This window comes from Oryctolagus cuniculus, chromosome 4 (assembly GCF_964237555.1).
Source record: "Oryctolagus cuniculus chromosome 4, mOryCun1.1, whole genome shotgun sequence".
In the NCBI taxonomy this organism is placed as follows: Eukaryota; Metazoa; Chordata; class Mammalia; order Lagomorpha; family Leporidae; genus Oryctolagus; species Oryctolagus cuniculus.
Genome location: NC_091435.1, coordinates 104,938,229 through 104,964,810, shown reverse-complemented (window position 1 = coordinate 104,964,810; position 26,582 = coordinate 104,938,229). Strand labels below are relative to the sequence as shown.

Below are 26,582 nucleotides of genomic sequence, written 5' to 3'. Positions count from 1 at the left end.
GGGCCCAAGCACTTGGGCCATCCTCCACTGCACTCCCAGGCCATAGCAGAGAGCTGGCCTGGAAGAGGGGCAACCGGGACAGAATCCGGTGCCCCAACGGGGACTAGAACCTGGTGTGCCGGTGCCGCAGGCAGAGGATTAGCCTAGTGAGCCGTGGTGCTGGCTCCCACTCTTATATTTAACAGAGATCACACTAATTGTGTGTTAATTAAAGAGTTCAACCAATGGTATTAAGTAGAACAAAAAAAAAAAACTAAAAGGAATAATATACTAAGTTGTTTCTGGACAGTCAGGACAAAGGCTGATCAAGTCACTGTTTCTCATAGTGTCCATTTCACTTCACCAGTTTTCCTTTTTGGTGCTCAGTCAGTTGTCACCAATCAGGGAGAACATATGATATTTGTCCCTTTGGGACTGGCTTATTTCACTCAGCATGATGTGTTCCAGGTTCCTCTATTTTGTTGCAAATGACCAGATTTCATTGTTTTTGACTGCTGTATAGTATTCTATAGAGTACATGTCCCATAATTTCTTTATCCAGTCTACTGTTGATGGGCATTTAGGTTGATTCCAGGTCTTAGCTATTGTGAATTGAGTTGTAATAAACATTTAGGTGCAGACAGCTCTTTTGTTTGCCAATTGAATTTCCTTTGGGTAAATTCCAAGGAGTGGGATGGCGGGGATGTATGGTAGGGTAATATTCAGATTTCTGAGGAATCTACAAACTGACTTCCATAGTATCTTTACCAGTTTGCATTCCCACCAGCAGTTGGTTAGTGTCCCTTTTCCCCCACATCCTCGCCAGCATCTGTTGTTGGTAGATTTCTGTATGTGAGCCATTCTGACCGGGGTGAGGTGAAACCTCATTGTGGTTTTGATTTGCATTTCTCTGATGGCTAGTGATCCTGAACATTTTTTCATGTGTCTGTTGGCCATTTGGATTTCCTCTTTTGAAAAATGTCTGTTGAGGTCCTTGGCCCATCTCTGAAGTGGGTTGTTTGTTTTGTTGTTGTGGAGTTTCTTGATCTCTTTGTAGATTCTGGTTATTAATCCTTTGTCAGTTGCATAATTTGCAAATATTTTTTATTCCATGTTTTCACCTTTAGTCTATGCATGTCCTTAGAGCTGAAGTGAGTTTCTTTTATGCAGCAAATAATTTGTTTCTTATTTTTTACTTATTCTGTCAGTAGAAGTATTTTTATTCCTACAAAGAAGTTATAGTTTATTTGAACTTGGTTTTCATACTACATCTTTATAGTTAAAAAATTGTAACTGATAAACATTGTGTATATTTGTGTACCATATCATGTTCTCAGTGCATGTGTACTTAGTTCATATCATGTCCAGTCAAAGTAAACACATAGATTTCCTCAAATATTTAACATCATTAAGGTGAAAATATGTAAAATTCTGTGTTCTTGTTTGTTGATAGATGAATATATAGTTCATCAACGATGTAGTCACCCTGCTGTATGATACTCATAACTTACCTAACCTAACTATAATTTAGTAAGTAATTATTTTAAGCTTGGCCATGCCTCCCTTACCCCATCCCTCCCCAGTCTCTCATAACCATGATTATACTTTCCATTTCTAAAAGATGATCTTTTTTAGACTCCATATATGAGTGAGATCATGTGATACTTGTTTTTCTGTGCTTAGCTTATCTCACTTAACAACATGACCCTCAGTTTCATCCATATTGTAGAAAATGACAAGATTTCATCCTTGTTATGATTACATAGTAGTCCACCATGTGTGTACCAGATGGTCTTTATTCTTCAGTGGATGGAAACTTAGGTTGCCTCTTAGCTATATTGAACTGTGCTCCAATAAGCAGAGGAGTGTAGAGTTTTCTTCAATAGAGCTGTCTCATTTCCCTTGGATATACACCTAGTAATGAAATTGTCTGGTCATATGGTAGTTCTATTTTTAGTTTTTGAGTGATCATCATACTGTTTTCTGTAGGAGCTTATATTTACATTCCTCTCAACAATGTGCAAGGTTCCCTTTTCTATCCATTCTTGCCAACATTTGTCATTACTGTAGATATGATAATTCCCAATCTTAACTGAGTGAAATGGTATCTCCTTGTGGTTTTGATTTGCATTTCCCTGGTGATCAGTAATGTTGTAGATTTTTTTCATGTACCGGTTTTCCTCCTGTATGTCGGCCTATGAGAAATTTCTATTTAGATGTAATATCCATTTTTAAATTGGATTATTTGTTTTATGCAAGTGAACTGTTTGAGTTTCTTATGCATTCTGGTTATTAGCACCTGGTTGGATGTATACCCTACAAATTACTTTTTCCCATTCTGTATGTTGTCTCTTCACTCTGTTGATTCTTTCTTTTGCTTCACAGATGCTCTTTAGTTTGATGAAATCTCAATTATCATTTTTTTTGCTTCTGTTTCCTATGCTTTTTAAAAAGTTATTTATTTATTTATTTGAAAGACAGAGTTACAGAAAAAAAGAGGAGGAGGAAGTGGAGCAGGAGGCTAAATGTCTGCCTCAAATCTTTAATTCATTTTGAGTTTTGTTTTGTTTTGTTTTGTTACATGGTGAGAGACAGGGGTCTAGTTTTCTTTTTCTACATGTATATATCCAGTTTCCCATCACTGTCCTTTTTTTTTTCCAAGTAAATTGTCAGTACCTTTGTCAGTGATCAGTTGGCTATAGATGTGTGGGTTAAGGTTAACTTCTATGGTCTTTTTCATCTTTTTTCTTTCTTTCTTTTTTTTTTTTTTTTTTTTTAATAACAGGCAGAGTTAGACAGTGAGAGAAAGAGACAGAGAGAAAGGTCTTCTTTCTGTTGGTTCACCCCACAAATGGCCACTACGGCCAGCGTGCTCTGCTGATCCGAAGCCAGGAGCCAGGTGCTTCCTCCTGGTCTCCCATGTGGGTACAGGGGCCCAAGCACCTGGGCCATCCTCCACTGCCTTCCTGGGCCACAGCAGAGAGAAGAACTGGAAGAGGAGTAACCAGGACAGAATCTGGAGCCCCAACCAGGACTAGAACCTGGGGTGCCGGTGCCACAGGCAGAGAATTAGCCTAGTGAGCTGTGGCGCCGGCCTACTTCGATGGTCTTTATTTTGTTCTTTTTGTCTATGTATCTATTTTTATGCTGATATTATGCTGTTTTTTTTTTTTTGTACCTTTGTAATATATTTTCAAGTCAAGTAGAATAATGCCTTCTGCTTTGTTTTTCTTCTAAAATTGTTTTAGTTATTCATGGTCTTTTATGATTTCAAATAGATTTTAGCAGTTTTTTTTCTAGTTCTATGCAAAATGTCATTGCAATTTTGACCAAGATTGCATTGAATCTGTAAAAAACTTTGGGTAATATAGATATTTCGATGATATTGATTCTTCCAATCCATGAACATAGGAATTTGAAAAGATTTATTTATTTATTTATTTATTTCTGAGACAGAGAGAAACAGAGAGACAGAGAAAGACACACTCAAAGATAGATAGATAGATAGATAGATAGATAGATAGATAAGATATTGTATCTGTTGGTTTATTCCTTAAGTGATATCATCAACTAAGTCTTGGATAGGCCAATGCCAGGAGCCAGAAACTCTATTCTGGTCTCCCACATGAATGGCAGGGGCCCAAGTACTAGGACTATCCTCAGCTGCCCTCCCAGATGCATTAGCAGTAAATGTATTGGAAACATAATCTTTCCATTTCTCTGTATTCACTTTAATTTCTTTCATTGGTGATTTATAGTTTTCATTGCAGAGGTCTTTTCTTCTTAAGTTTATTCCTAGTCATTTTACTTATGTACTTACCTTTTTATGCTATTGGAAATGGGATTGCTTTCCTAACTTCTTCTTCAGGTAATTCACCATTAGTGTATAACAACAGTATTGACTTTTGTGCATTGATTTTATGCCCTTCAACTACTGAATCCGTTTATTTGAACATCTTTTTGGTAGATCTTTGGGGTTTTCTGTATATAAGATCATGTCATCTAGAAACAATGACATTTGAGTTCCTCTTTTTCAATTTTGTTGACCTTTATTTCTTTCTCTTTTCTAATTGTTCTGGCTAGGACTTCGAGTAGTACATTGAATAAAAGTGGGCATTCTTATCTATTCCATATCTGAAAGTGAAACACATTCAGTATATTGGCTGTGGTTTATATATGGCCTTTACTATGCTGAGGCATATTCCTTCTATACCTAATTAGTTTAGAATTTTTAAATCTTAGTTATTGTTTTTTTTTTTTTTTTTACAGGCAGAGTGGACAGTGAGAGAGAGAGACAGAGAGAAAGGTCTTCCTTTGCCGTTGGTTCACCCTCCAATGGCCGCCGCGGGCGGCGTACTGCGCTGATCCGATGGCAGGAGCCAGGTACTTCTCCTGGTCTCCCATGGGGTGCAGGGCCCAAGCACTTGGGCCATCCTCCACTGCACTCCCTGGGCACAGCAGAGAGCTGGCCTGGAAGAGGGGCAACCGGGGCAGAATCCGGCACCCCGACCGGGACTAGAACCCGGTGTGCTGGCGCCACTAGGCGGAGGATTAGCCTACTGAGCTGTGGCGCCGGCCCTGCCCAAGGGTTTTAACAAGTGTTTTTGTCTGCATCTATTGAGGTGGTCATATGATTTTTGTCCATTATGATTATGGATATTACATTTATTGATTTGCTTATATTGAACCAACATTTCTTTTTTTTTCTTGTGTGAACAAAACTCATTTTTTACTTACTTAAAGACCAAAATAAGTTTTCCTGATTAGTGAGTAGTCAGCTCCCTTGAAATAAAAATTCAGAATTTCAATTCCATTTTTCACATTTTGGCTTTTCCATCTTTGTATCATGGCCTCCAAGACACCATGATCATCTGCATCAACTCAGCATAAAACATAAATATATGAAGGACCATAAATGGGAAGCTTTCATGTGCCAGGTATGAAAGTAGAACATAGATGTCCCCCCTAAATTTTAATTAACAAAAATCAGTTACATGGCCATAAAAACTAAAAGGGATACTGGAAAATATAGTCTAACTATTGGCCCAGGAAGGAGAGGAAATGTGCTGTAAAATATGAATGAATACTTTGAAATATGAATGAATAATATGAAGAGTGCCTTTAAGTATGACATGTTCCTCTATGGCCAGCGATTTATCTGTAACTCACAGTTTCGATTGAAGGACATAATGGGATGCCACAACACAAAGGAGCCCACTGAGTTCCTTTATATCTTTTATTTTTAACTTCTATTTAATAAATATAAATTTCCAAAGTACAACTTTTGGATTATAGTGGCTTTTTACCCCAATAACCTTTCTCCCACCCACAACCATCCCATCTCCGGCTCCCTCTCCCATCCCATTCACATCAAGATTCATTTTCAATTCTCTTTATATACAGAAGATCAACTTAGTATATACTAAATAAAGATTTCAACAGTTTGCACCCACACAGAAACACAAAGTATAAAGTACTGTTTGAGTACTAGTTATACCATTAATTCACATACTACAACACATTAAGGACAGAGATCCTACATGGGAAGTAAGTGCACAGTGATTCCTGTTGTTGATTTAACAATTGACACTCTTATTTGTGATTTCAGTAATCACCTGAGGCTCTTGTCATGAGCTGCCAAGGCTATGGAAGCCTCTTGAGCTTACCAACTCTGATCTTATTTAGACAAGGCCACAGTCAAAGTGGAAGTTCTGTCCTCCCTTCAGAGAAAGGTACCTCCTTCTTTGATGGCCCCGTTCTTTCCACTGGGATCTCCCTCGCAGAGATCTTTCATTTAGGTCATTTTTTTGCCACAGTGTCTTGGCTTTCCATGCCTGAAATACTCTCATGGGCTTTTTAGCCGGATCTGAATGCATTAGGGCTGATTCTGAGGCCAGAGTGCTATTTAGGACATCTGCCATTCTATGAGTCTGCTGTGTATCCCACTTCCCATGTTGGATTGTTCTCTCCTTTTTAATTATATCAGTTAGTATTAGCAGACACTAGTCTTTTGTATGTGATCCCTTTGACTCTTAATCCTATTATTATGATCAATTATGAACTAAAACTGATCACTTTGACTAGTGAGATGGCATTAGGAAACCTGTTAAAGTGAAATGGACACCATGAGAAACAATAACTTGATTAGTCCTTGTCCTGACTATCAAGGAACAACTTGCTACTTTATTCATTTTAGTATTTTTTTGTTCTACTTAATACCATTGGTTGAACTCTTCAATTAACACACAATTATTCTTAGGTGTTTAAATTTAACTGAAAAGTGTTCCCCATTAAATATAAGAGTGGGAATAAGAGAGAGAGGAGATGTACAGTTCAGCACATGCTCAATTGGGCTTACCCCTAATGGTAGCGTTAGAAACATGCCAGTGGATTCCAATTCAATCCCATCAAGGTGGCATGTACCAATATATCTTCTTTGAGATGAATTCCGCTGATTGCGGTGAATTATCGTTTTTATTGTGGGGCTGGATTTGGTTTGCTAATATTTTGTTGAAGATTTTTTCATCTATGTTCATAATATTGACATTTAGCTTTCTTGTGTGTATGTGTGTGTGTGTATGTATGTTTTTGTGTGATTTACTCATTTTGCTATAAATCCATAAACATAGGATTTTCAAAAGATTTCTTTATTTAAAAGACAGTGATGGAGAAATGGAGGGAGACACACACATAGACATAGATAGATAGATGGATAGAGATATTGTATTTGTTAGTTTATTCCCTAAATGATCTCAACAGCTAAAAAAGTCTGGTCTAGGCCAAAGCCAGGAGCTAGGAGCATCTTCCAGGTCTCCCAAGAGAGTGGCATAGGCCCAAGTACTTGGGCAATCTTCCACTGCTCTTCGCAGGCCATCAGCAGGGAGCTCAGTCAGAAGTGAAGCAGCCACATTCAGAAATCTACGAACAACAAATGCTGGAGAGGATGTGGGGAAAAAGGGACACTAACCCACTGTTGGTGGGAATGCAAACTGGTTAAGCCACTATGGACGTCAGTCTGGAGATTCCTCAGAAACCTGAATATAACCCTACCATACAACCCAGCCATACCCCTCCTTGGAATTTACCCAAAGGAAATTCAATTGGCAAACAAAAGAGCTGTCTGCACCTAAATGTTTATTACAACTCAATTCACAATAGCTAAGACCTGGAGTCAACCTAAATGCCCATCAACAGTAGACTGGATAAAGAAATTATGGGACATGTACTCTATAGAATACTATACAGCAGTCAAAAACAATGAAACCCAATAATTTGCAACAAGATGGAGGAATCTGGAAAATATTATGCTGAGTGAATTAAGCCATTCCCAAAGGGACAAATATCATATGTTCTCCCTGATTGGTGACAACTGACTGAGCACCAAAAAGGAAACCTGGTGAAGTGAAAGGGACACTATGAGAAACAGTGACTTGATGAGCTCTTGTCCTGACTGTTGATGTACAATGTAATACTTTATCCATTTTAGCATTTTTTTGTTCTAGTACTATTGGTTGAATTCTGTAATTAACACACAATTATTCTTAGGTATTTAAATTTTAACTGAAAAGTGATCCCTGTTAAATATAAGAGTGGGAATAAGAGAGGGAGAAGATGTACAGTTTGGGACATGCTCAATCAGACTTGTCCCAAATGGTGGAGTTAGAAACATACCAGGGGATTCCAATACAATACCATCAAGGTGGCATGTACCAATGCCAACTCACTAGTACAAGTGATCAACTTCAGTTCACAATTGATCACACTGATAGGTCTAAGAGTCAAAGGGATCACACAAACAAGACTAGTGTCTGCTAATACTAACTAATAGAATCAAAAAGGGAGAGAACGATCCAACATCAGAAGCAGGATACACAGCAGACTCGTAGAATGGCAGATGTCCTAAACAGCACTCTGGCCTCAGAATCAGCCCTTAAGGCTGTCGGATCTGGCTGAAGAGCCCATGAGAATATTTTAGGCATGGAAAGCCAAGACACTCTGGGGGAAAAAAAAAAAAGAAGACCTAAATGAAAGATCTCTGCAAGTGAGATCCCAGTGGAAAGAACGGGGCCATCAAAGAAGGAGGTACCTTTCTCTGAAGGGAGGAGGGAACTTACACTTTGACTAAGACCCTGTCTGAATAAGATCGAAGTTGGCGAACTCAAAAGGCTTCCATAGCCTTGGCAACTCATGACTAGAGCCTAGGGAGATTACTGACGCCATAAACAAGAGTGTCAAATTGTTAAGTCAACAACAGGAGTCACTGTGCACTTACTCCTCATTTGGGATCTGTCCTTAGTGTGTTGTCCAATGTGAAGTAATGCTGCGACTAGTACTGAAACAGTATTTTACACTCTGTGTTTCTGTGTGGGTGCAAACTGATGAAATCTTTACTTAATATATACTGAATCGATCTTCTGTGTATAAAGATAATTGAAAATGAATCTTGATGTGAATGGAATGGGAGAGGGAGCGGGAGATGGGAGGGGTGCAAGTGGGAGGGAAGTTATGAGGGAGGGAAAGCCATTGTAATCCATAAACTGTACTTTGGAAATTTATATTCATTAAATAAAAGTTAAAAAAATAATAAAAAATGTTTTTATCATAAAAAATGACAAATGTTAGGGAGATAAATATGTTCACCCTAATTTAGACATTGCACAATATATTCATGTATTGAAACATTACATGATGCCCCATATATATGTATGTTTTATGTATCTGTCAAAAACAAAAACTTTAAAAAAAAAAAAAGAAGTGGAGCAGCCAAGACACAACCAGGCCCCCATATGGGATGCTGGTGTTACAGGCAGTGGCTTTACCTACTACACCACAATGCCATCTCCTCCTCATAGTTCTTGACACTTGTTGACATATGACATCATTTGTGCATTTAAACATTAGTTATTGTAATCTGCTTAGATGTCCTTCAGAGAATTCTAAGCAACATATTATCTCTGAGTGTTTGTAGACACTTCTGCTATTTCATCACTAGAAGGCACCCTAAATGGCGGTTTGTCAAAGGCCTGATTTTGACTGTTTTCTATGTCTTGGTCCTAATATATGACCCAAGTCCAGATTTACTCCCAACGTGCAGTTGGTATGCTATTCAGAATGAATTGGGCAAGTTTTTTAACAGGTGTTACGTCCTTACAAATCTCTTCTTGGGGCTTAGTAAGTTCATATGCCTAGTCCTGTGTCCATCAATGGTGCAATGTTAGATCACACAGGAAGCCCATAGCCTGCCAAAAACAGTGCATCTTGGGCTGAAGTCCACTCTGTTATGATCTGTCTGTTCCCGAGGTGGACTCACAACTTGAGGCCAGTTATACCAGCCACAAGTGGTGCTGTCTAGGATATAAGACTGAATACCTTGGGACCACACTATACTTGGCACTGAGCAGGTCTAGAGGCTAGGACTGCAGGCTCTGATATGCAGACAGGGTCCATTGGAACCTGTACAAAGCTGGGTTTTACCAGCATTTCTCTAAGTCCCTATAGTTCCTTACTCTCTGTCCAAGTTGTAGACAAGGTAAAAGAAGCATACTTTCAGCTTTCTAGGCAGATGCTAGGTGAGTCACACTTGGGCAGAGTCATCAGGCCCTGTGCAATCTTGGGGTACATGCAATACTCATGAGAGGCTGGTGGAAAAACAAACAAATCCCACCAGAGTGAAGGTCTCTGCCTGATGGCTGGAACCTCATGGCTGATGCCTCAGAGGCTCTATCTGTGAGCTCTGGCTTAGAGGTAGAAGCTTTCAGGCTTTGTCAGGTGCTATGTCTTATAGTGACAGGCCTGGCTGTGAGCTCAAAGGCACAGTCCTAAGCTCCCTCTCCCATCCTACAGTCCTCCCCTCCATTGGATGGAGTCTTGATTCACTGTCTGCTGAAGGTTGGAGGAAAGCTTGCAGAGTGGCCCGGCTGTGGAGGGTCCAAGTATTCAGTCTGTAAGTATGGGCCTTTCCAACTCTGAATTTTGTTATGGTGTGCCTGACACAGATTCAAGTCTTAGGACTGGAATTTCCCCCTCCCTTTTCCAAGCGGAAGGTGAAGTGTTCATCTTCACACTGTGCAGCTCAGAGCTGGATTAGAAGATGTAAGGCAACTCTTTCCTTCCTGCTGTTTTCCTTTTTTTTTTTTTTTAATGATTTATTTATTTGAAAAACATAGTTACAGAGAGGCAGAAGCAGAAAAAGAGAAAGGAGAGAGAGAGAGATCTTCCATCTGTTGATTGACTTCCCCCATGGCTGCAGTGGCTGGATCTGGGCCTAAGTGAAGGCAGGAACCAGGAGCTTCTTTTGGGTCTCTCACATAGGTATGGGAGCCCAAGCACTTGGACCATTTTCTATTGCTTTCCCAGGCCATAGAGAGAGCTGGCTAGCCCCCTGCTGTTTTCAATGTAGATTTTAATTTATTATTGTTAAACTAAAAGCAGCATTGTGGTACAAAGTCATAACAGGTTAAACCCCTGCTTGTGATGCTGGCATTCAGTAAGAGCATTGGTTTAATTCCTGGCTGCTCTACTTCCAATCCAGCTCCCTACTAATGAGCCTGAGAAATCAGCAGAGGATGGCCCAGGTGCTTGAGTCCCTGCCACTCATATGGGAGACCGTGATGTTCTGCTTTCCTAGTTTTGGCCTTGTCCAGTCCCTGACATTGCAGCCATTTGGAGAATGAAACTGCGGATGGAAAAATCTCTTTCTCTCTCCCTTTCTGTCTCCCTTTCTCTCTCTCTCTCTCTCTCTCTCTCTCTCTCTCTCTCATGCTCTCTCTTTCTGTCCCTCTCTCTTTCTCTGTAGCTCTGATTTTCAAATAAATAAATCAATCTTTATAAAAAATTAATATTAGGCATTCTCATTCCAGAAAACTTAAACAAATTTATATTCAATTTCAACATGTTTCAGTTCTGTGAAGCCTGCTAATTGAGAAATTTCCATGAAGGACAGAAAATAATTGTAGTGGATTAGCTGCTAAATCCACAGCTTTAAAAATTATTCAGCCTTCCTGGACTACATCATAGATGTCAGATTCTCCCAGGTATCTTTTGCCTGCAGGCTTCCCTTAACAGTCTTCATCCAGGTGAGCTAAAATTCCCATTAGAATGTAATCTCTCAGATATAGGATTTTGATTGTAAAATATGGTATACTGGGGTCGGCACTGTGGTGTACCAGATAAAGCAGTAAAAAGCAGTATCAGCATCCCATATGTGTGCCAGTTTAAGTCCTGGTTGCTCCTCTTCACATCCGGCTCCCTGCTAATATGCCTGGGAAAGCAGCAGAATATGGCCCAAGTCCTCGGGCCCCTACACGCACATAGGAAACTCAAAATAAACTCCTGGCTCCTGGCTTTGGATGACCCACCTCTAGCCGTTGCAGCCATTCAGGGAGTTACTCAGCAGATGCAAGATTCTTTCTCTCTGCCTCTGCCTCTGCCTCCACCTCTCTGTAACTCTACCTTCAAATAAGTAAATAAATCTTTTAAAAATATGTTATGCTAAGCCTGAGCCTGTATGAGACTTCTGGTTCCTAATCAAAGGTTGCACTATTCAAGTTTCCCAAATACACACACAAACATCTTAATGACTTCTCTCTGAGGTCCATCATGGGTTTTGAAAGTAAAAGAAAAAGTATGAAGAAAGGTGTTGACAAATCCAGTGTACTGCTTTGCAAAAATACGCAAATAAAATGAAAGGTGAAAAATAGGAAAGATGCAGTTTGAAGATATAATAATGTATCTAAATTTGTAATTTACTATAATTTTATTGAGAAATGAAGTCTAAATCACAATATATTGTGATAGCATATCACTATATGCAAGGAGAATTATACTCAGAAAATCCTGTGGAGATTTCCTTGTGTCATATATAACACAGAAACTATCCTCGATATAAAATAATATCTAAGTTTTGTCCTCAAGACCTAATGGCTGAAAAGATGTTATCTGTATTTGAGTGTTCCAAAGATTTCTTTAGCATCATGCAATAGGTACTTTGAACATTTATTTTTATAAATTACTTTTTGTCAGGCAATATGTATGTTAGAAATTAGCAGTTCCTTCAGTTGTAAAGCCTTGACATTGACTATAATTGAGGAGGTTAGTGTCAGCGTGTTCATAAGTATTACCTGTCATTTGAAATATGACAGTGCTGTAACTGCAGGACCTTGGGGATGCTTGTGTGTCGGCACTGCCATATGACTGCCTTAGAAACTGCCAGACAGTCTTCTTAATGCCTCTGACCCTGAGATAATTAACATGGCCCTGCAGGCTTCTGCCTTTTCCATTTGCACACTTGTTGTTTAATAAGATGTTTGCTGCTACCTGTGCTTTCCTCTGATGTAACAATGTGCCTCAAAACAGAAGGTACTTCAGTATCTAAGTTTTCTGTTATATCCAGAAGTTATATCTACATATAATTTTCTTATATACAACCCTTGTTGCTTTTCTGAACATTAAAATATGTTTAGTGTTGTGTTTTAAATCTTCTGTTTGATCTCTATAAATCTATTTTGCAACGAGGCAAATGCCTTTTCTGAAGCACTGACTTTGACAGTGGGTATAATGTATCTTGTAGACTAGCAATAATAGAATGGGAGACAAAAGTAAAAGGGAGACAAAAGTAAAAGGAAGTATAAAAGTCTTCAAGATAGGTCTGATGGGATTTTAGTTTCTTTGTTCCCAAGGGCGTAGCCAGGAGTTAAGACAATCTATTTCTATGTCCGTTAAGTTATTGATTTACAATTAGCAATGTGTAAAAATTTGCAAAATTAATTTCTGACTTCTGAATACTCTTTGTAATCCAAGATTAAGAAACTTAAAGGGCAATCTTAAGTACAGTAGTATAAATCATTATCTAAGGAAGCATAAAACTGCAGAGTTTAAACAGAGCAAGATTTTTGTATTTTTTTTAAAGATGTATCTTATTTATTTGAAAGACAGAGTTATAGAGAGAGGTAGAGACAGAGAGAGAGAGGTCTTCCATCCGCTGGTTCACTCCCCGGATGGCCACAACGACCTGAGCTGTGCCAATCCGAAGTCAGGAGCCAGGAGCTCAACCATTAGGCTAAATGCCCATTCCTGACACCAAACTGTTAAAAAATATTTGTTTATTATTTATGTTCATCCACTTTAAAAGGTAGACACAGGGGCCAGCGCTGTGGTGCAGCGGGTTTACACCCTGGCCTGAAGCGCCGGCATCCCATTTGCGCGCCAGTTCGAGACCTGGCTGCTCCACTTACTATGCAGCTCTCTGCTGTGGCCTGGGAAAGCAGTAGAAGATGGCCCAAGTCCTTGGGCCCCTGTACCCGTGTGGGAGACCCGGAAGAAGCTCCTGGCTTCAGATCAGTGCAGCTCCTGCCATTGTGGCCATTTGGGGAGTGAACCAGCGGATGGAAGACCTTTCTCTCTCTCTTTGTCTCTCCTTCTCTCTCTGTGTAACTCTGACTTTCAAATAAATAAATAAATGAATCTTAAAAAAAAAAAAAAAAACAGGTAGACACAGAGAGAGAGGAAGGGGCAGGGAGAGAAGAGAGAAGAGGAGAAGGGAGGGGAGGGGAGGGGAGGGAAGGGGAGGGGAGGGGAGGGAGGGGAAGAGAGGGGAAGAGTGGAATCTTTCATCCACTGTTTCACTCCCCAGTGCCTGCAACAGCCAGGCCTGAGCCTGGCCAAAGTCAGGAGGCTGGAACTCCATCTGGGACTTTAAGATGGGTGGTAGGAGCCCAATTATTGGACCATCATGCACTTGTCCCAGTATGTATTAGCAGGAAGCTGGATAGGAAGGGAGCAGCTGGGACTTGAAATGGCACTCCAGTGTTGGTTTCAGGCATCCCAAGTAGAAGCTTAGCCCAATGGGCTATAAAGCCTGCCCACAAACCTACTTTTGAATGTTCAGCACAGGTATATATTCAACAGTAAAGCTAGATACAAGTTCTAATTATCCTTCAATTAAGTCAAATGCAGTTCAATAAGTTTGTATTCAGGTTGAAACAAATCATGATGGTAAGTGGTCTTGATGCCCTATGGGCACTCACTTTATTTCAGGTTTGTGTTTAAATCAGAGTTCCTGCCCATCCTGTCTCTATTATTTCTGTCCTATTAACTGTGCTTTAATTTTCTTCATATAACTTATTTTTAGTGTTGAGTGTATGACATGGTGATGACTTAAGAGGGTGGATGCTGGAACCAGAATGCCTAGAAGTCAATATTTTCTTCCACTTCTCTCTTCATACCTTTGGGCAAGTTTTTGAAATTTTCTGTGCCTGAGTTTTTCATCTGTAAAATTAGAACAATAATAGTATTGACTTCACAAATTGTTGTGAGTTAACACAAAGCACTTTGTACAGTACCTGCACCAGTAAGTATTGAATAAGTGTTAGTTGCAATGATACAAATTGTTATTGCTGTCCTTTATGCATTTCTTTATTCATTGACTATCTTCTCTCATTAGAATACAGGCTCTGAGTATTTTGCTCATTTTATTTTACTGATGTGTTTTCAGTGCCTAGCAATTTTACTGGCATATTATAGATTCTCAAGAGATGTTTTTTGAATAGTAGGATGAGTAAGTAGTAAAGGTGTACATAACAAATTAATGAAGACAGTGAGAGGTATATAACATGCCCAAAGACTAGCCATTCATCCTAAAACCTCTACTTTTCACTCATGACTGTGTACTTGAGCATATAAACTATGTATGACCTTCACATATGTTAAAGTTACTGTTAAATGCAGTAAAGGTGATAGATAGGCAGGATTTTAGAAGAAAGTAGACTTTAAAGGAGCTTTACATGAAGTTAAACTTTGTTGTGTGGATATGTGGTCAAGTGCAGAGACACTCCAATGTCAGTTAGTTCACAGATCAGTGTACCTTCCCTGGGATATAGGATTAGTGACATGTGGAATATTTGTGACAGTGGATATGGGTGTCTGACTATGTCATGGATCTTTATTTCTTGCCTTGATCTCCTGAAGGTGTAATATTCTCATGTTTGTCAAAGTAGCTCATTAGGCAGCAAGACTCAAGGGAAAAAATAAAGCTTTTGTAGCTGAGGCTGTTATTTCTCTATGACAAAGAAAAAAATACTTAGATATGGAGGTATTGGGAGGTAGACATTGTGATGCAATTGGTTAAGCCACTACATAGAATACTTGTGTCCCATAACAGAGTGCCAGTTAGAGCCCCGGCTACTCTGCTTTCAATCTAGCTTCCTCCTAACGCAACCTGGGAAGCAGCAGATGATGGCTGAAGTACTTGGGTCCTTGCTGCCCATTTGGGAGACTCAGATGAAATGCTGTCATCCTGACTTCAGTCTGGTCCAGCCATGGCTGCTGCAATGAACCAGCAGATTGAAGGCTGCTCTTGCTCTTGTTCTTGTTCTCTCTGTTGCTCTGCCTTTTAAGTAGATAAAAATAAGCATTAGAAAAAAGAGAGATGGAAATGTTTTAAGATGAATATACTATATAAAAATAATTAAAAATGAATCTTAATGAAGAATGAGATGGGAGAGGGAGTAGAAGGTGGGAAGGGAGTCGGGGTGGGAAGTGGGTATGGGGGGGAAGAACCGCTATATTCCAAAAAGCTGTACCTATAAAATTTATATTTGTTAAATAAAAGCTTTCAAAAATAAAAAAGATGAATATACTAATGAATATGTCAGAGTATGAATACACTGGAGAAGACTACAGTTAGAAATATATGACTTTAAGAGATTCAGACTTTTGTTAAACAAAAGGTATAGAGTTACATATATTTGTGTTCAATTAGGGTTTTTTCTATTCTTGTGAGATCTTTGCATGTATGTTCCCCAGACTTTCAATCAAGGCCATTTAGGAAGATTATTGAGAAACGCACACCAGACTGACCAAAGCTGAATATTTAAGGTATATTTGAAGTGTTGACATTTGATGAAACCCCTTCCTCTTTTTCATGGTATGCTTCGCTTATTAACATTCAGAATGAATGACCTTAACTTAGTTAGGCAAGGTAGGTAAAACAGATATGCCTACAAAAAAGGAAAGATATTTAAAGATGAAGGCATGTAAGCTTATTTACTTTTCACTTCATTAGTGGTAAAATGCAGTAGTTTAAATAAATGTTAAAATAGTAATTAGAATCAACATGCCACTAAATTGGCTTTGAGTACTTTGCTTGTACAGATGTAACTATTGTTTCTCTTTTTCTAATCCAGTGTGTCTTCTGACCATTTTTACTTTGTATTTATTCCTTTTCTAATTATAAAGGTAATTGTCATTTTAGATAGGACATAATACTTTTTAAAGATTTATTTATTTATTTGAAAGACAGATTTACAGAGAGAGGTAGAGACAGAGAGAGAGGTCTTCCATCTGCTGGTTCACTCCCCAGATGGCCACAATAGCTGGAGCTGAGCCGATCCAAAGTCAGGAGCCAGGAGCTTCTTCCCGGTCTCCCGTGTGGGTGCATGGGCCCAAGCACTTGGGCCATCTTCCATTGCTTTCCCAGGCCATAGCAGAGAGCTGGATCAGAAGAGGAGCAGGGGAACTAGAACCAGTGCCCATATGGGATGCACTTCAGGCCAGGGCTTTAACCCACTGTGCCACAGTGCCAGCCTCAGGACACAATATTTTTAAGCAACAAAATAATATTGATGTTCAATCTGTACTTTATTTTGTTTCTTTGTATTATAGCATCAGGATCACAAAGAACATATAGTTTTTTTTTTCATTTGCTAGTTTTTAAAATATTTTCTTGTGTCATAATAAATATATCCCTAATGTGCTGCTGGCCAATATATTATTTTTCAGTTGTTCTTTTTTAGCTTTCTTTTACTTGCTAGTCTATAACAACCTAAGTGTCCTCCAATAACGTCTATTTTCTCCAAGTCTATAGCTATGCAATTTTCTTTTCTTTCTGAATGGGATCCATACCTAGTCACTCTCCCTCTACTCAGCTCTTTTTCACTCATTCAGAACTATTATAACTGGAGTGTCCCATATCCAAAATACTTGGGTACAGAAATGTTTCAGATTTGGAAATATTTTAAATTCAGAATATTTGCATAGACTTTACTTACTTGTATATCCCTAATCTGACAATCCCATATAAGATACATTCTGAAATCCAAAACTTTTTGAGCACCTCCATGAAATGTAAAAGGTTTCAGATTTTGGAGTACTTTCAATTTGTGATTTTTGGATCAGAGATGCTCAACCTGTATCTCTCAGTATGAAAAGTAGGTAGTACTTTCTGGGATCTGGCAATAGTTGCCTTATCCCAGGACCCTGCTCTGACCCCCTACTTTAACTACATTCCTCATCCATGTTGTAACACAAGGATGAAAGATTTAGTCAGTAAAGAAATAAGCTATATTTTGATCCAGGTTTTACTTATATGGAGAGCAAAACCAAGATATACAAAGGTGCCAGTTCCCAAATTGTCTTGCACCCTAGAATAACAGTGGATAGGATGGGATTAGATGAGTGTAATGACATGAGTCCTGGGGCACCCTGCTGCTAAAATGCTGCTGCTTTGCAGCAATGGAGTGATTTTGTAACCTGCAGTTGTACGCTCAGTAGAGAAGGGTAGTAGGATGTTCCAGGTCTCAATAGAACCCAAGAGATAAGGAATTGTCTCCTAGCAGCATCCTTGGCAGACCAGGAGATGGGAAGGAAATGTCCTTGAGACATCACCTCTCTACTAGCCTTTCATGCTGTCATGTTTGGAGAGAATTATAGCCGAGACAGATCAGCTGGGTGAAGCCTTACCTGCATGGTCTATGTTAAGATGTGAAAGGTTATCAGAGCACATGGCAGAATGATTTCTCAACAATGGAATCCATCTGGTTAGCCAAAGACCAAGCTCTGGGGGTGTCAGGACCTGAAGTTCTATGCCGAAATGATCTCACTCCTGCTTGTTTATCCTTGGAGAGACTTTTTGCTAGATCCATCATTCAAAAGTGTCTGGTATTTTGCACACCCTATTGCCACAGTGTGGTCATGGTGGCTGTGCAGTTTGCATTTACAAAGCCCTTGGATAAGAAGGCCAAGGTGTCTGTTCTCAGGCATGTGAGCTACTCTGGGTGCTAGGCAAAGTGACTGAGTCAGAATCAAATTGTACTAATGAATGAAGCTTCTTTTGCTGCTTGGAAAGAAAAAGCCAAGGAAGACAGGGAGGCTAAAGAAGTCAAAGCAAAGACATTCTTGAGCTGCCCTCCTAACCCTGACCCACTAACCAAACCTATTTGGTTTGAGAATGCAGATTCTCAAAGGAGATGAGAAGAAAGCCTGCAGTGTAATTTTGTTTACATGACAGTCTCAAACCTTTAATTTAGATTTTTGTTTTTAGTAAAAGCTAATAAATATTATGATTAAATTTTTAAAATAAAAACTTGAATAAGTAGAATACTTAATTTTTTTTAGTGAAATGTTATTTATGCATTTATTTTTTTGAAAACAGAATATTTAAAGGGTAAAAAGAGATTAATCTTTACATGGAATTGTTTTAGTAATAAGTTGCATATTGAATAAATAAATAAAATTAAGAAAAGTTATATCTCTTTCTTTATATTGAAAGAAATAGAAAGAGTGAAGGAGACAGGGAAAGAAAGAAAGATAGAGAGAGGGGCTGGAGGAGACATTGGGGTGAGATTCCATCTGTTGTTTTACTCACCAAAGGAATGCAATGACCCCAGCAGGGAGCCAAAGTTAGAAGCTGGAACTCAGTCCAGGTCTTCCAAGTAGATGGCAGGAATCCAATTTCTTGAGCCATCATCTGCTGCCTCCCAAAGTTTCTACTGGCTGGAAGCTGGAGGCAGGAGCCAAAGTGGGGACTGAAACCCAAATAGTTTGATATGGGGTACTAGCATCATATATACTGGGCCAAACACTGACCCCTGAAAAGTAAATCCTGATGTTTTAGATAACCATGTTATCAGGACTGACAAACCACCTGTCTGTTCATATTGGGAGCAGTATTCAGGACTTCAAATTATAAACATTTGCTAAGGTAAAATTCCCTGTATCCTCAAAGCCAAACATCTATAAAGTACCACAAGTGTAAATCTTCAGACTTGTCATCTTGTGACAGGTGTGATTTCAGCATATAAATATTTGTCCATACGTATATTTGTTTTCTGGTTACTCTTGACTAACTTTAGATCAGTGACTTTTAACTAGGGGTACATATCAGAAATATTTGTTAAATATTTGTTTTAAAAATAATCAGATCAATAGACAGATCATTGATCACAACCTGGAAGATGTAGTGATTTAGATTCTTGGGTTTAGGGATAGAAAAGTCTTTCCCGCCCTCAGTTTTGCACATATGGTGACTAAGTCACTTACCATACAAGCTTATACATATTTGAAAATGAAAGAAGATGTTATTAGTATTGTCTTGATGTAAGAGGTGTAAATTGGGACTGTCCAAACAAGAATATATTGTCATCTTATTTACAGATAGTTGAATATGCTACCTTGTCAAAACAAAAAAAATCTGTAATAGTTGAATTAATCACATGCAACTGTGGGCTAGAAACAGCCATTTTTTGACTAAGAAAATCACCAAATTATTTTTTCTAATTTTTTTTTTAATTTTATTTGACAGATAGAGTTAGACAGTGAGAGAGAGAGAGATAGAAAGATCCTTCCATTGGTTCACCCCCTAAATGGCCACTACGGCTGGCACGCACTGTGCCGAATCACCAAATTATTTTTAAAAGAGAGAAAAATATATTTTATTTCTTTCACACAGACATAGTATCTTTTTATAAATTTTACAAAAACAATTTACATACAGCCATTCAGTTTTTAGTTTTATATGTAGTATATTTTTCTTTTTATATTTGACAGGTAGAGTTATAGACAGTGAGACAGAAAGACAGAGAGAAAGGTTTTCCTTCCATTGGTTCACTCCCCAAATGGCCGCTATGGCCGGTGCTGCGCCAGTCCGAAGCCAGGAGCCAGGCGCTTCTTCCTGGTCTCCCATGTGGGTGCAGGCGCCCAAGCACTTGGGCCATCCTCACTGCCCTCCCTGGCCACAGCAGAGAGCTGGACTGGAAGAGGAGCAACCAGGACAGAATCCGACGCCCGTATGGGATGCTGGCAGCGGAGGATTAGCCAAGTGAGCCACGGTGCCGGCACTGTAGTATATTTTTCATGTAGGCCTTTTAAATAGTTGAATGCCGTGAATCATTTTTTAATACTGGATAATATGCTGTTCTACTTTACATGCTTTGTTCTTTACCATGACATTGTTGGTTTTAAACTTACTAGAGAAATGAAACATTACAAAATAGTTTATGGTATTATAAGTGAAGGTAGTTCCATCTGTGAATTCTTTAATGAATGTCATGTATTTAGTATAGGGCAAGAAAACCATATTTCATTTACCCTACCACTTTCATTAAAAAAGGGCCAACCTTTGCTTTGTTATATATGTACCCTCTTGTTCCTTCACTCCTTTCTTCATGCATTCTTTTGCTTCATTGGATTTATAGTTGATTATATTTAAATTTTTCCAGGATTATACCTAACACTCTGTATTGACAACAATCATTTTTTAGTCTTGCTTTACAGAGCTATCTAGATCTTACATGGATAGAAAGATATACACATGTATATGTGCATGCTCGCATGCACACATGCACACACACATTCACACTCTCAGCCCTAGTCTAGAACTTTTATGAGTTCTAGCCCTGTGTCAGTGTGTCTACCTAACATTTCTATTTGGATATTTCAAAGATTCCTGAGTTATCATGTCCAGACCTAACCTTGTAATCATTCATTTTTAGACTGCTTTTCTTCCAGTGCATCACTTTTCAATAAACTGCTATCATTGCCCATCCAAACACCCAGTCACTGAACTCTATTAATTACCAAAATAATTTCCTCACCGTCTCCCTACCTCACCTGTAAATTTCATGAAAACAGGATTTGTGTATTTTGTGTATTTTTTGCTTTTATCATTGCATGTGAACATTTACCATTCTGCCTGCTATCAAATAGAAACTCAATATTTGTGTTTCAGTGGGTGAGATATATAATTTCATGTATCCTAAACTACTTCCAGCCCTGTGGCAGGATGCTCACTAGGGCTGCTTCCTTATGATGGCAGAGTAGTAAAGGCACAAATGCTCCAGATTAGCCATCATAACATTTGCTCACACCTTCACCTTGTCCTGTTCAGCTCCCACTTCCCAATTAAATGGGGGAGTTCCCTGGGCTTCGTTGTGTGCCTCTCTAAAACTAATAATTTCTTTTCTATCTACCACAGTAGATTACTTCAAGGATCAATTGAGATAATAAATATAGAAGTGTTTTGTAAACTGTGAAGACCTACATAAAAATAAAGTCATTTATTTATAAAATCCTTCATCACTCTTTTATAGGCAAGTCTATAACATAATATTCAGTCTCTGTGAAGGGCAACCATCCTTCTGTTTTTTTCAAGATACACACGATATTAACTCTGCACTAAGATATGCAGAACCGCATATTTAAAACCATGCATCAGCTCAGGACCTAGGAAATGTTCATGCCTGGGCACACACCAGGTAACTATAGATACAGTGCCTGCATGCCACTGCATATTTACAGTATGTTTTTATTCATTCTCTCTTTCCTGCCTTAATTTTTCTGTTAGCCTGAAAAGTTGTTTTTTATTCATGCCATGGCCTTATTTTCTGCAACTGCCTCTTGGAATACATTATTATTGATATTTTGCATATCGTGGATATAGCACTTTTTAGTCTGAAAATTCACTTTTCATGCTGATGCTGTGTTTTCTAGGTCTAGTGTCTGGAATGGATTTTTTAAAACAACATTCTAGAGTACACGGTTCTTCATTTGGTACTTCATGTCTTCAAAATTATTAAGAATATTTCCAGTCTAATAATACCTTTGACACCTCCAAGATATTGGAGTAGAGGAAAGCATGTTCAAAATTTGCTGTTTTTAGGAATATGTGTTTGCCAAGTGATTGGAGTTTTGCTCAGCCCAGCCTCTCCCTTCTTCTCTAAACACTTTCTAAGTAGCCATCAGCTACACAAAGCTTTGAGGTGTTTGGGCTTCTGTTAAAAGCATTAGAGCTAATGTCAGGGCTAAAGTTATCCCTTATTTGTTCAGTATGTCCTAGTAAATATTTGCTTATGGGTAACACCCAGGCAAGCATTCTGCAAAAGTGAATAGAGATGCGCATTCTTAGAAGTGCAGTTTTTGGAGCCAGCATTGTGATATAATGAGTTAAGCTGCCACCTGTGACACTAGTATCCCATATGGGTGTCATTTTGAGTCCTAGATGCTCCACTTCCAATCCAGCTCCTTGCTAAATGATTGTCATAAATAAGCTAATTAACGTATCTGTCTTCTTTTCTGTGTGTGATGCAAATACTTAAGATATATTTTTAACATTTCACTATACAAAACATTATTACTGTGTTGTAACAGTGCTATACCTCAGGCCTGTAGTAGTTACTTACTTCTAACTGCAAGTTTGTATCTTCTGACCAACATCACATCCTTTCCTCCACATCCTACCCTTGGTAACCACTATTCTACTCTTTGCTTCTATGAGTTTGACATTTAAAAATTTTTTTTGACAGGCAGATTTAGAAAAGTGAGAGAGACAGAGAGAAAGGTCTTCCTTCTGTTGGTTCACCCCCCAAATGGCCGCCATGGCCAGCGCACTGTGCCGATCAAAGCCAAGAGCCAGCCTAGCTCAACCCTTCGCTCTTGTGGGATTCGAGAGGGTGAATCAAACTGATCTCTCTGTGTTGTTACACCTTTCAGATAAATATAAACAAACATTTAAAATTAAATTTTTATTTTTCTAGCTTTAGGTACTTTTGGTTTCTAGGAATGCCTTAATGTAGAATTATAAAGTGTCATGCATCTATAATGTTAAATATTTTTTTCAAGTACAATAATAGGTAGCTGTGTGTTAAATCAGAAAACTAATGACAAACTTTATAATACCATGTTTAGATAATTATTGTTCATTGTAGAACCTCAGAGGTTGATTGGATTCCTGGTTTCTTTCTGCATCTTTCACTACTAACTTTTACTCAGATGTTACTTTTTAAAAAAAAAAAAAATATTTATTTGAAAGGCAGAGTTACAAAGAGAGAGAAATATTCCATCTCTGGTATACTTCCCAAATGGCTGCAAAGGCTGGAGCTGGGCCAATCTGAAGCGAGGAGCCAGAAGTTTTTTCCAGGTCTCTCACTTGGGTGCAGGGGCCCAAGGACTTGGGCCATCATCTGGAGCTTTCCCAGGTCCATTAGTTGGGAGTTGGATTGGAAATGGAGTAACCAGGACTCTAATTGGCACTCATATGGGATACTGGCACCACAAATGGAGGCTTTACCCTTTACCCACTATGCTATAGCACCGGCCTCATTACTATTTTGTTTTGTTTTGTTTTGTTTTTAATCACTCAATTCTCTTAATTATGTTTGATTTCTGTTTTATTTCTAGTCTTTCTAGTCACACAGAGTCAGGGGGTAAGCTTTCTGATTTTTTTTTTAATGTTTGAAGATTATTTTGTTTTTCGATCATAACAAGCTGGCATTTTAGATGCTTATATAGATTTCCTCTGTCCCAATCTAACTCTGATTACATTGTTTTCTAAATAAAACTTTGCTGGGATGAGCATTGGCTTAGCAGGTAAGATGCCTCTTGGAAGGACGGTATCTCATATTGGAGTGTGTGAATCAGTCCCACCTCTGTTCCCAATTCCAGCTTCCTGATATGAGCACCCTGTGAGGCAACAGGTTATGGTTCAAGTACCTGGGTCCCTGTCACCCATATGGGAGATCTGGATTGCTTTCCCTGAACTTGGTGTTGGCCTGGCCCTACCCAGGGCTTTTGAAGACATTTTGGGAGTGACCCAATAGATGGGACATCTTTCAGTCTATCTGTTGTCTGCATTTCAAAGAAATAATAAGAATAAATAAAGGCCATTGTAACTTTTTCTTTTCTCTTGAACTTTTGAGATTTCACAGTGTTACAACTGTGAGTCTTCCTGAGCCAGTTCTCATGCATACTCCCTGTGAAGACATGAACGTCCACGTCTACTGCAAGAATTGCTGTTTCTCTGAGATCTTTTGTTTTCTCTTCCCCTCCGTTACACTTTATCTCCTGTTATTTTTATTATATCTCTGGGATCCCCAAGTCTCTTAACTTCCTTTGTAAAAATCTTTGTCTTTTTATTTTTCCTTCATTAATTATCTGCTTGGTTGCTAATTTGGTATTTATTAGCTTCTGTCTTGTTGTTGTCAAAGGCTGTGAAGGGTCTGAGATTCTAACCTATTTTCAAGGTAACAATTTAGCCTGCCACAGTTTTATGGATGCTAGCAGAAGACAAGACACTCTTGCATCATATAAAAAGGATTACAGTATAGCAGGCAGCATGAAAATCAATATGTTTATGTCTATTCTCTTGCCCCTCAGTCCCACAGGGTGGCATGGATGATCCCAGATATCTGCTCAAGCATTACAAGCCAGAGATTCTGAGCTTAGAGAACTAACATTTTAAAGTGGGCGTGAAGCATGCCTGCCTTCTGCTCCAGAGGTAAACACCACCTCTATCTTGCAAGGCTTTAAGCAAACCTGCCCTTTGCTCTGGAGGGAAACACTATTACCAGTTTCCAAAGCGCCTTACTATTCAAATATACTCAGAAAGAGAATTTGAAACGAAAGGCAATCAGTGCCTATTTCACAAAATGTTCAGAAACACAAGAAACTCAAGAATCTCCCAGCCATTATTATGTCCAATTTTTTCAGTTTGGGAAATACATTTTTTAGTTTTTAGAACATAATATTTGTTTTCTACTTGATTTCATTTCTCAAAAGGCTGATGTTCAGAGTAGACAAGTACAATATTATCTCTAAGGTAATTTTTAAGAACTGTCTTCTGTTTTATGTGTCAATGCTTCTTAAAATCACATGTGCATATGTTACCTTGGATATTTGTTTAAATGCAGATTAAAATTAGTATTTAGGTGTGGGACATGAGATTCTAAATCCCTAACAAGATGCTGGTGAGTCTGTGCTATTGTTGTCAGGAAGGTGATTGGCCCATTGATGATTTCTCTTTCTCTCTCTCGCTCTCACTCTCACTCTCTCTAGCAAATATTTTTTAAAGGCAGGATTACAGACAGAGAGAGGGAGAGATAGAAAGAGAGGTTTCCTTCCAATGGTTCACTCCCCAATTGGCTGCAATAGCCAGTGCTGGGCCAATCCAAAGCCAGGAGCTTCTTCTGGGTCTCCCACATGGGTGCAGGGGCCAAGGACTTGGGCCATCTTCCACTGCTTTCCCAGGCCATAGCAGGGAGCTGAATCAGAAGTGGAGCAGCCAGGACTCGAACTGCTGCCTCTATGGGAAGCCTCCTCCGCAGGCCAAGGCTTAGCTGGCCCCAGCTATCTCTTACCTGGATTATCCAGGGGCCAGTTCTGCTTGTTTTCCTTACTTTAGGTTTTTATACTTATAACTTTTTTCACAAACCTGATGTTGTCCATAATTATGCATGGAGATCTCATATGAAAAATATGAGTGGTGTAGTTTTTCTAACCATTAGTGAGGATTATTTTGCCAAAGTTTCCCTGGGAGAACAGACTATAAATTCCTTCTCAGGAACGAATCTTCTGAGAGGGTACTGATGGAGTAAGGACCTCCCAAAATCTGTTTCTCCCCAAAGAGCAGTATGAACACCAGTAAAACATTGTCTATTCAAAATTTTCAGGATAGTGAACATACCGAAAAGCTTGCAACAAACCAGAAGACTTTATTCAAGAGAAGCAGCAAAATTTCAGTAACAGCAGCCAGCTTTGTGGCATTTTAACTTGTACTATTTTCATTCCCATCTTTGGCAGCCTTGCAATGCCATCATCCCTGCAAACACAGTGAAAGCCTGCAGCCTAGCAATCTGTCTTAGTGTGTTCAAGCTGCTGTAACACAATACCATAGACTAGGTGGTGTAGAAACAACATATACTAATTTTTTATAGTTCTGAAGGCTGTGAAGTGCAATAACAATTTGCTGGTATATTTGGTGGCTGGTGAGGTCCTGCCTGATGAATCATTCATTAATGGCCATCTTTGCTCTGTATCCTCACATGGCTGAAGGAATGAGGGAACTTTCCATTGCCTTCCTTATAAGGGCATTCATCCCATTCATCAGGGCTCTACCCTCATAAGCTCAACTCCTGCTGGCTCCCTCTCCTACTGCTGGGGCTTACAGGGCAGTCTCTGGGGCCACCCAAAAGCCACATTCTTGTAGGATTATCATTACACAACATTGAACTAAATGATTGTTGTGGAAATGATAAAAACACATGCATTTGCCTTAGCAATGTGGCAAGCACAATTTATGGCTTTTCTATACTTGTGGATGGGGTGTGATAATTTAATTCTTCAAGTCTTTACTGAGACTGTACTTAAATGAAAGTCATCAAACCAAGGTAGCATGATCATCTGCTGCTTGGGATGCCAACATCCTATACTGAAGTGCCTAGTATTGAGTTTTGCTTCTGTCTCTGCTTCCGATCTAGCTTGTTGCTAATGTGCCTGGGATGCAGAAGGCGATGGAGCATCTATCTTCTGGGTCCCTGAAATGCAGGTTGGAGATTCAG

General features: G+C 39.0%; 1 protein-coding gene across 11 annotated transcripts in view; it reads left to right on the top strand.

The window, feature by feature from the left end:
• The window catches only part of NAALADL2 (N-acetylated alpha-linked acidic dipeptidase like 2), a 1,435,315-nt gene that overhangs the window by 595,119 nt on the left and 813,614 nt on the right, over positions 1-26,582 (top strand). Inside the window, exon 4 of one of the 11 annotated variants that reach the window (XM_070072497.1) lies at positions 9,823-9,922. The exons of the other annotated variants lie outside the window; for them this stretch is intronic. The gene's annotated coding sequence lies outside the window, so the exon portion shown is untranslated. The remainder of the gene's footprint in view (positions 1-9,822; positions 9,923-26,582) is intronic. 11 annotated transcript variants of the gene reach the window in all.